This window comes from Leptopilina boulardi, unplaced genomic scaffold, assembly GCF_019393585.1.
Source record: "Leptopilina boulardi isolate dan_hultmark-lab unplaced genomic scaffold, ZJU_Lbou_2.1 LbouV2_377, whole genome shotgun sequence".
NCBI classification, from domain to species: Eukaryota; Metazoa; Arthropoda; class Insecta; order Hymenoptera; family Figitidae; genus Leptopilina; species Leptopilina boulardi.
Window position 1 is genome coordinate 2,852,371 of NW_026137948.1, and position 11,751 is coordinate 2,864,121.

The window sequence follows — 11,751 nt, forward strand, 5'->3', positions numbered from 1 at the left end:
CAGTACTTTGAATTAAAATACTGAATTTCAGTCAACACACTTGTTTGAGTCCAGTCCGTCGAATTCATACACTGAATTCCGTATAACGCACTTATATTTTTATTGCACGTCGAATTCGTACACTGAATTCCGAATTACGCGCTAAGTTCACAATTAATGCTCGAAATTGTCTCGTAAGATTATGAATTAACCTTTGTTTAATTCGATTTTAGTAATTGATTCCGTATCCATGTGAATTCACGATTAAATTCAACCACATTTAAATTTCGCGGTTTATTCGATTTAATTTGGTGAATCCGGCTCGAAGGACCATGTTTTATAAATTGTATAAGGCAAGAATTTTTTAATTAATATTATTAATAAATCTTCTTGCACATGCATTAAACTAATAAGGCATGTTAATAATTTAGGACACGGAAATACTTTTGCAAATTATATTTATTGAATAGGCTGAGAGATGTACTCAGTTTCGAATCTTGTTACAATCTGTTTTATAAATTTTAATATGTACATTTTGCAGTTTGAAATACATCATCTGAAAATGTAGTAGTGGGGTTTTCAAATTAAAAAGGGATCTTATTGGTTATTAGTAAGTTAAAGGCGTTTTTAGGGCGTTTTCAAAATTAACACTCGCGTCGGAAAGACACTAACCTTTTGCTAGGACCCTTATTTTACCTGAATTGAGACGTTTTCAGAATGACAGTAATAAACCTTAATATCGACGACATCTGTACAGTTATTGCAAATTGCACTTAAGATACACAAAAGGAAGGGTCCCATTTATCTCTACATTTAACAAAATTATACATTTTATGATTTTGTTTAGTTAATCCTAATCTTTCCTTGCAGCGCACGTTTAAGTTATAAATGTATTAAGAAAAAATTTGAAATTTCGATAAGAAATATAAATATTGAAAACTTCTCAAACATAAAGATTTATTTAATTAATAATAATATTCTACCTTAACTATAAATATTTCCTTATATCATTAACGAAATTGAGTATCGGGATCAGAGAGTCTTTTTTAAATATAAGTCTTCCTTTACATTATGCGTGTTTTCTTTAAATCATATTACTTTATATTCTTTTGTTTCAATTCATCATCGATATAGAAATAGTATATAGATTTAGTAATAATAGACAATTCTTATATATGTGCACATATAACACAGGCACACAAAAAAAAAAGTTGTCTGTTTCTTGAACTACACATATATTTCCTATAGTATTTTGGCCCGCTGAAACCGAATCTGAGCAACGAATTGCTCCATCACCCTCAGTTTTTTTTTTAAATCGACCAAAACCACCCTTAAACGGACAAAACAACACTTCGGAGATAAAAAATAAATCAACTTATTTTTTAAAAAAACCAAATTTTACATCTACGAAACTTTGCTCCACTAACTCAAAAACAAAGCCAGCATTGATACAGCACCCCCTGAATTTTTTTAATCGAAAAAACTACCCCTAATCTGAAGAATCAAATTCAGGAGGTAAAACAATAAAATAACTGATTAAAAAATTTTATAACCAGATATTTTTACTCCAGCAATGCAGAAACAAAGCCAGAAATGCTCCCTCACCCTTTAAAATTTTTTTAAATCGAAAAAACCACCCTTAAATAGAAAAATTCAAATTTAAGAAGTAAAAAAATATTAAATTACCGGCTTTTTTTAAAAACAGAACCTTACATGTTTGTAGTTTTGCTCTACTAACTCAAAAAAACAAAGCCAGCATTGATCCAGCAACCCACGAATTTTTTTAATCGAAAAAACTACCCCTAATCTGAAAAATCAAATTCAGGAGGTAAAACAATAAAATAACTGATTAAAAAATTTTATAACCAGGTATTTTTACTCCAGCAAGGCAGAAACAAAGCCAGAAATGCTCCCTCACCCACTAAATTTTTTTTTAAATCGAAAGAACCACCCTTAAATAGAAAAATTCAAATTTAGGAGAATAAAAATTAAATAACTGACTTTTTTAAAACAAAACCTTACTACATCTATGTATTTCCGCTCCACTAACTCAAAAACAAAGCCAGCATTGATTCATCAACCTCTGAATTTGTTTAATCGAAAAAACTACCCCTAATCTGAAGAATCAAATTCAGGAGGTAATACAATATAATAACTGATTGAAAAATTTTACAGCCAGGTATGTTTCCGCATTGCTGGAGTAAAAATACCTAGTTATAAACTTTTTTAATCAGTTATTTTATTGTTTTACCTCCTAAGTTTGATTCTTCAGGTTAAGGGTAGTTTTTTTATTTAAAAAAATTCAGAGGGTGATGGATCAATGCTAGCTTTATTTTTTTGAGTTAGTAGAGCAAAACTACATACATGTAAGGTTCTGTTTTTAAAAAAAGCCGGTAATTTAATATTTTTTTACTTCTTAAATTTGAATTTTTCTATTTAAGGGTGGTTTTTTCGATTTAAAAAAAATTTAGAGGGTGAGGGAGCATTTCTGGCTTTGTTTCTGCATTGCTGGAGTAAAAATATCTGCTTATAAAATTTGTCAATCAGTTATTTTGTTGTTTTATCTCCTGAATTTGATTCTTCAGATTAGGGGTAGTTTTTTTGATTAAAAAAATTCAGGGGGTGATGGGTCAATGCTGGCTTTATTTTTTTTAATTAGTAGAGCAAAACTTCAAACATGTAAGGATCTGTTTTTAAAAAAAGCTGGTAATTTAATATTTTTTTACTTCTTAAATTTGAATTTTTCTATTTCAGGGTGGTTTTTTCGATTTAAAAAAATTTTAAAGGGTGAGGGTGCATTTCTGGCTTTGTTTCTGCATTGCTGGAGTAAAAATATCTGGTTATAAAATTTTTTAATCAGTTATTTTATTGTTTTACCTCCTGAATTTGATTCTTCAGATTAGGGGTAGTTTTTTCGATTAAAAAAAATCAGGGGGTGCTGGATCAATGATGGCTTTGTTTTTTTGAGTTAGTAGAGCAAAACTATAAACATGTAAGGTTCTGTTTTTAAAAAAAGCCGGTAATTTAATATTTTTTTACTACCCGTGTGGAAAAGTGATGTGGGCCCCCAGCGGGGGCCCTTATGGATCGCCCTCATGCCATGAGGGCCGCATATGGATGATCCATAGGGGCCCCTCATGGAAACGACATGCTCATCGATGAGGGCGCCCGCATGGGCGATCCATGAGGGTGCCCCTACGGGCGCCCTTATGGGCCCTCACGTTTGCCCTCATCTTGCCCTCAAGTTTGCCATAATGTTTTTTAATCAATAATATTAATAATAAAAGTTAATTAATAATAAATAAGCTTAAGTTATGAATAAATAACATATTTATTTAATAATTATTCAATTTTAAATTAAATTCTTACTCAAATTGAATTTATTAATTAACGTTCTAATTAATTAACTGTCGGATATAATTAAAAGTAATAATAAATTAATTAATTAAAAAATTAAAAAATATGTAATTTATGCATACTATTAACGGATATTTTCATTTTTCAATTAATTCATACATAGAATTAATGATTAAACGCAAACCTGAGAAATAAATAAATCTAACGCATGGGGGGAATCGAACCTACGACCTACGGACTATGAGTCTAACGCTTTACCAACTACGCTACGCACGCTACTTCAAAACGAATGCTAACTTCTTGATGCTATTTAAACTTGAAAAATACCTAACAAAGAAAAGTGCTTAACATCATTTAGTTAAAGTTAAGATATTAAATTATATTTTCCAATCAAATGCAATTTATAAAATATAATTAATTATATGCTTTATGATTATTATCATGAATCATCTCAGGTGAATTTTCAAAAAAGTGTAAATATATTTTTATTAAAAACGCGTTTTTCGTTGTTTTGAATCATTGGAAACATTCATTTTTTGTTGATAAAAAAATATTTGATTTTTGGACTTAGAAAATTTTGCTAATCGATCATGAGGGCGATCCATGCGGGCCCCTACGGTGGCCCTCATCTATTTTGCCATAAGTGTGAGTGTTATATTCAAAAAAAGTGTAAATATATTTTTATTAAAAACGCGTTTTTCGTTGTTCTGAATCATTATAAACATTAATTTTTTGGTGATAAAAAAATATTTGATTTTTGGACTTAGAAAATTTTGCTAATCGATCATGAGGGCGATCCATGCGGGGCCCCTCATGGATTCGCCATATGGATCAGCCCTCATGGGCCCCCGCCGGGGGCCCCGAACTCTTGAGGGCAAGATCGTGGCTTTTTCCACACGGGTACTTAAATTTGAATTTTTCTATTTAAGGGTGGTTTTTTCGATTTAAAAAAATTTTAAAGGGTGAGGGAGCATTTCTGGCTTTGTTTCTGCCTTGCTGGAGTAAAAATACCAGGTTATAAAATTTTTTAATTAGTTATTTTATTGTTTTACCACCTGAATTTGATTGTTCAGATTAGGGGTAGTTTTTTCATTAAAAAAAATTCAGGGGGTGCTGGATCAATGCTGGCTTTGTTTTTGAGTTAGTGGAGCAAAGTTTCGTAGATATAAAATTTGGTTTTTTTAAAAAATAAGTTGATTTATTTTTTATCTCCGAAGTGTGAATTTGTCCGTTTCAGGGTGGTTTTGGTCGATTTAAAAAAAACTGAGGGTGATGGAGCAATTCTGAGCTCAGATTCGGTTTCAGCGGGCCAAAATACTATAGGAAATATATGTGTAGTTCAAGAAACAGACAACTTTTTTTTGTGTGCCTGTGTAATTCGTTTAGGGATATTCTTTCTTTATTATATATATAAACTATTAGAGACGTAAAGGTTATTTCTTATTCTTTTTGAATAAACATCGATTCTTAAAATAACAACTATGTGCGTAGGGTATTATTATTTTAACTTAGGTTATAATATTGTCTTTATAAAACTTTAAGTCGTATTTGTAAACCTTTTTGACATTTTATAACACCTTGTTCAACAGATAGTTCGGGTTGCCCAGGAGAGGATCATTGTAAATAAAAATCACTAAACACACAGGCAACTGTTCTAAAAAGAGAATTTTTCGAGGGTTTCAAAAGGACATCATTGTACCATCTCCGCCTTCCAAAATAAGGCCCAATAAAACGCAAATTTTGGGACCATTGTCACTGGATCAGGATGAGACACGCAAAACCTAAGGAAACAACCAGGGACAATTATCGTTTTACACAATTGATCTTCTTCTTCTCCTTAATGAGCCTCACCAACACAGGCCCAAATTTTCTCTACCCCCACTATCATTACGGAGGGGTAGAATTTTTACGCAAACCAAGAAGAAGGGAACCAATGGAAATAATTGGCACAGCCCATTTTTCCTCATTGAAGGAAAGGCTTTTTCCAATTTTTCACCAGCAAAAACACGCAACGTCAGTCTTTAAAAAGTCTTCTTCCCGGTTGTACCTCTGGTCTCGTCCGAGTTGGAGCTGGAGAGTTCGTCTATCCAAAACATCATCGTGGAACTACGTTACCTCGACCTTAACGAAACCAACCTGACGATAGCCTGCCGGGAACCACTTTGGTTCAACACGAAATTCCTACCGTGGACGATAGACCGGTTACAAGTAAACAATATAGTGTTACATCCCAGTAACAAATTTTTAAACTTCGTTCAATACATATATATATAAATAATAAACCATAAAATTTATTTTGTATTTAAAACAGTTAAAAATAATATCTTAAAACTATAATTATTTCAAAAATTATATAAAAGCATTGATTCATATTCATATACGCGCGACTATATCTATATATATGCATATCTCTGCCTGCATGTTATGACTCGTCGCGAGCGAGCGATATATATAGATATAGTGCGTACAGGCATGGATATGTGAATATAGATATAGCGAGTAGATGCATCACCGAAGGTGACCTCCCGCTACAGAAGGGCTATGCTGAGGAATCGCGTGTGGTTGTTGAACAAGAGCGAAAACTATCTACACTAGTTTTCGCCCTAATTCTTCAAAATTAATTAATTCTTTTTGCTATTATATTTAAAATACAGTTATCTATTACTTTAAAATAATAAATCTTACACATTTTAAAATTAAAGCATTTAAAATGCCATTATTCAAAAATATGAATAATGTTCAGTATATAAAATTTTTCTAATTTGAATCCCACGTAATGCTTCAGCTAATTCTTAGGAATTGTTTTTGCAGCTGCATAAAGTATAAAGTCTTATGCGATGATCTACTTCTCACTTGTATCAAATCGCATAGGCTAACCTTTGACTTGAATATCGAAAGCCTGGTAGGCTATTCCTAGAAATTAAACCTATGCCATTTGACACTACTACGCATATTACTCAGTAGCAGCGAGTGGACTTATGACTCATGTAAGCGTTAGCGAGGCGCAAGCACAGTATTCTAGCGTCGCAATATTGTGAGATGCTTGTAGACAATGTAATAGCGATACTTGTGCTATGCGATACAGGATGCAGGTGTTCATCTAAGCTCTGAGAATTGTTACAGTTCTATGAAAATCTAAGAGTCAAGCTTAGAGATGGGGTGATCTTTGAACTTATTTACTCCCACTGAGGGTAATTTTCTAGTATAAAAACCCATGCAAATCCATTGTCAATCGTCAGTTGCTCCGGAATCATTCTATAACTCATTTTCTTAAAGTAAATTCACCATCGTGAAGCTTGACCCTTCGGTTATTTTGAAAGTTCTACGACTGTAACTCTTGCATCTCAAACAGTATATGTTTACTCGTTGTTCGGTTTTTGAGCAAGTAATCATCATCGCCAGATTTGTGAGCTTGTCAATTATTGAAATTTAAAATAAATCGTCGTATTAGTGTATTCTCATTTATCGATTTTGCAAACGTGACGTGTGTGCATTTCGGAGTTTACGAACTAAAAACTGTGAAGAAGTCCCAACTGTTCCTTTTAAGGAGTTGTAAAAACTCACAGCGTCGCTGACAAGTGCCAACTTGTTTTATATTCATTTCTGCCCTCTGAACAGAGGTAATTGTAAGTACTATATTTATAAAACACAATTTTCTTTGTAACAACCTTTTTACACTAAAACACCTTTGTAATATTTTGAGTTCAATTCATTTATATTAATAAATTATACAAAATTTAAATTAATAAAATTCTTTATTAATTTCTCATTTACCTAAATTTATCATAACTATTCATATTCAACTTAACAATTATAAGTGGAAAGGCAATTATTTAATAGTAAATTACTTAAAGACGACCCCCATAGGATCGATAGGAACAAACGTTCTCACATAAAAATAAATGGTCAAGCCTTACCAACTTGACTTAATCAGCCTACCATTCCTCCAAAATTTAAAAATTGATTTTATTAATTAAAATTAAATTCAACCTCGCCTTTCGCTCGGGATGTAACAGCTGATTTGGTGGCAGCGGTGGGATTTGTTACCTTTCTTTTTCAAAAAAAAAAAAAACAACAAAAATTTTATTTTATTTTTTTTTTGTATTCCACTTATCTAAAAACTCTTATTATAATATATTAAAGGGATTATCAGAAATTGTTTTAGTGCCGTCCGGCACATTACTCTTTCCGATTGTGACAATTTTATGCCGCACGGCAAATCTGTCTAATTCTCTTTAATTATTATTATAATATCCTTATATATTTTAACTTATTAAAGAAAATATCAAAGTCTGTTTTAGTGCCGTCCGGCACATTACTTATTTTGAATTTGACATTTTATGCCGCACGGCAAATCTGTCTGATTTTCTTTAATTGTTATAATATTTACTTCATATTTTAATAAATTTAAGGTGTTAGCAAGAGCTGTTTTAGTGCCGTCCGGCACATTACAGTTTTTGACGTTGACATTTTATGCCGTACGGCAAACATGTCTGATATCCTTTGATTTGTTAAAAATATCCTTGAAAATTTTGACAAGTTTAAGAAGGCTAAGCGAGAACTGCTTTGGTGCCTAACGGCACATTGTATTTCTGGTTATTAACATTTGGTGCCGCACGGCACACTTGTTAATTGGGCCTTCTTGAATTGTTAAAAATTAATAAAAAATATTCTGCTAGAACCTGATCATTTGTGCCGCTCGGCACATGACAGATTCGTGATTGACACTTGGTGCCGCACGGCACACCTGTCAAGGTAGAATTCTAAATTCTTTCCTAACTTTTCTAAAAATCCAAAAGTAAAATAAAATTAAAAAAAAAAAAAGGGGTAGTTTAATATTTCAATTATTTTATATTTTACTATTTTCCTGACATGAAAGCTATTTAAAGATATATAAGCAAATTTATTTTATTTTACAAACAACAAACAAAAATTCTATTGACAAACCTTTTAAAAATAAAACACTAAAAATCTATTAAACAAAATTATCCTTTTCTTTTTTTTATTATTATTTTCCTAAGTTAGTCATGTTTTTCTTTACAGAACATGAGTGACTTTCCGGATATTAAAATTTTAAAAATTAAAAGACGAGGAGGAATTAAGGCCCAAAGAAGATTTGAAACAAACCCAAAATTAAAATTGGAAATTATAAACGAAATTAAAACTGATGATCAATTAAAAATAAAAACCTTCAATACAGATAAAGAATTTTCGGAATTTTTTCAAAAAGTCTTAGATAATACTTCGGAAATTATAGAAAATAAGAATAAATTGTAAATGTATAATATAAAGATACTTAAAATATATTTGTAATATAAATATATTTGGTTGTTAAATTCCTTACAAAATCCTATTTGACACATTGAAATAATTTATTCTGTATTTCTTTATGCTTTTGAATGGTTGCCTTATCACTTTTATAAAATTTTAAATTAATTATTAAAACAAGCATTAAATGTCTCCCTATTTATCATTTTTGGAAAGACGAAAATTTGCATATTCCTTTTCTTACATAGTATCACAACAATTAAAATATTTACAAGGAAATTTTATTATTGATCCTACTTTACCAATTAATTTGATAAGGGAAAGTGAATTGGCTGCATCTGTAGAAATAGATCAATCTAAAGTATATATTCTTAGAAATGCAACAATAGTTACTAGCGGTGAAGTTGAAATTCGAATTAGAAATTCCTTAGTAAAATTTCAAGTAATTTCACACGAAAATAACTCTGAAATTTCTGGAGTACTAGGATCTGATTATACGTCTGAATCTCATTTTGAATCAGTTTCTATATAAAAAAAAAAAATATATATATATATGACAATAAATTTATTTTTATTACATATTTATTTATGACAATAATTCAGTCAATAGTAATTATAGTATGTGCAAACATTGGTCACAAAAGATTTTAAATCAACCAAATAAAATTATTCTTTCATTATCTTCAGATATTTTAATAGATAAGGAAGGGGATTTTATTTATGATACAAATATAGATATTAATTTGATTAGTAAAGATAAATTAACATCTTTTGTTTCAATTGACTATTCAAAAATTTTTATAATAAAAAATTATTCCATATCAACATTAGGAGTAATAGAAATTCCTATATTAAATAAAGAAATAAAATTTAACATTGTGAGTACCATTCCAAATTCAAGCATTGCTGGCTTAATAGGAAAATCCATTTTAAAGGAATTACGTTTACCTATTACTAGTGATAGTGCAATATTCGCGAATCAATAAAATTTTCAATAATTAATATTTTATATAACTGAAAATTCCATCAATCTTAATTCAAAATGGCTGAAGACGAATCCAGTAGGCCAGGTTGTTCCGGAACAATAAATAGAACAATGACAGATGCTATGATGACTTCCATGGCAGAGTGTTTTGCCCTACAACAAGCAACATTAAATATTCCAATATTTGACGGGAAAAATATGCCGGTTAGAGATTTCGTTCAAGACATAGATAACGGAAAAACAAGTGTACCCGAAAATTGTGAAGAACAATATATTAAGGCAGTAATATCGCGTTTAAAGGGTATAGCTAGGGATAGTACTTATGGTAAAACATTTCGGAATATAGACGCACTAACGCAGCATTTAAAACAACGCTTTGCTACAAAAAAGACATATTCTTGGTATTTGCATGAACTTTCTACAATTCGAATGTATAGGACAGAAAATGTTAGTGAATTTTATGATCGGATATATTTATTATTATCTGGTGCGCAAGCTGCATTAAGAGATAAATACCAAAACGCTGCAGATTTGATGACACCTTTAAATGATTGTGCATTAGAGGCATTTATTCGCGGATTACCTGATAACGTATCTGGAATAGTAGAAGCACAAAACCCTTTAACCTTGGAAGCCGCCTTACAAGCTGCAACGAAATATGAAACTAGACATCAGATTTATTCTCAAGGTTATGATTATAGATACTCTCAATCAAATTATCGCGATCGTAGCCCTAGTCCTCAAGTGAGATTTACTTCATTACCTACAAGAAATGTTTCCCCTAGACAGTATCCACCAGGAATAATAAAATTTAATGATTCAGTAGAAAAGGGTAGTAATTATTATTCCCGCGAACAACAAGTTCCACATTCGAGTCGATTTAACCCTAAACAAGATGGACATGTTACACCTCCTAGAAGTCAATCACCTGTACCACCTAGGACAAACAATACTTTAAACTACAACACTGCTCGCCGCCCCGACGCAACGACGAGCGAAGAGAAATCCGAGCGTCAAACAAGTGTTCGAGTTTTGTTGAAACGCGAATCCGACAAACAAGATTCAACAGTGAATCACCAGTGATAAAAATTACTTCTTCTTTTATAAAAAATAAGGAAGGATATTTTCTCATAGATACAGGAGCGGACGTTAACATTATTAAATTAAATTCGTTAGAAGACGACGTGATGGTAATGGAAGATAATGCTATTGAACTAACTGGAATAACACAATCCAAAATCCGTACATTAGGAACCACTATGATACCATTAGGTGATGTTGAAGTACAAATGCATGTTGTTTCACCACATTTAGTTATTGATGTTGATGGTATTTTAGGTAGAGAATATTTACGTCAAGAAAAAGTTCAGATATCCTTTTGGCACAACACCATAGTTACATGCTCAAATCCTGTAAATCCAATTCCATTTATTGATGAAGAATCACTAAGAAACAACAAGAAATTAACACCTAAAATAAAGAAAGGACCTCAAACATTAACAGTTAAATCTAGATCACGTCAGGTAATACCGGTCAAAATATTAAGTGATAATCTTAAGGAAGGATATTTACCTTTTATAAAAACTCAAGATGGAGTATTTATAGGCGAATCAGTTGTAACCAACTCCAATGGACATTGCCACGTGTATGCAATAAATACTACTGAGGAAGATGTAAATTTGACAATACCCCCACAGGAACTTATTCCTTTTGAATATTATAATCTACCAGGAGAAAGTTCTAGTGAAGATTCAGATAACGAAAGTGTTTGCTCCAATCCTGATAGATATGAAGCAGTAGTGAATTGTTTACGTCTCTCTCATCTAAACAAGGAAGAACAAAACCACGTTTTAGAAATAGTGAATGAATATCAGGATATTTTCCATTTACCAGGTGAATCATTAACAGCAACCCCTTTGGTTCAACACAGGATTCATACAACCGATGATATACCTATTCATACCAGACAATATAGATTTTCACCTTCTCAAAATGAAGAAATAGAACGGGTAATAACTAAGATGAAATCTGAAGGAGCAATAATGAATTCAAAATCACCATACAATTCCCCATTGTTAATAATTCCAAAAAAAATAGATGGCACAGGAAAAAGAAAGTGGAGAATTGTGATTGATTTTCGATTATTAAACGAAAAAACGGTA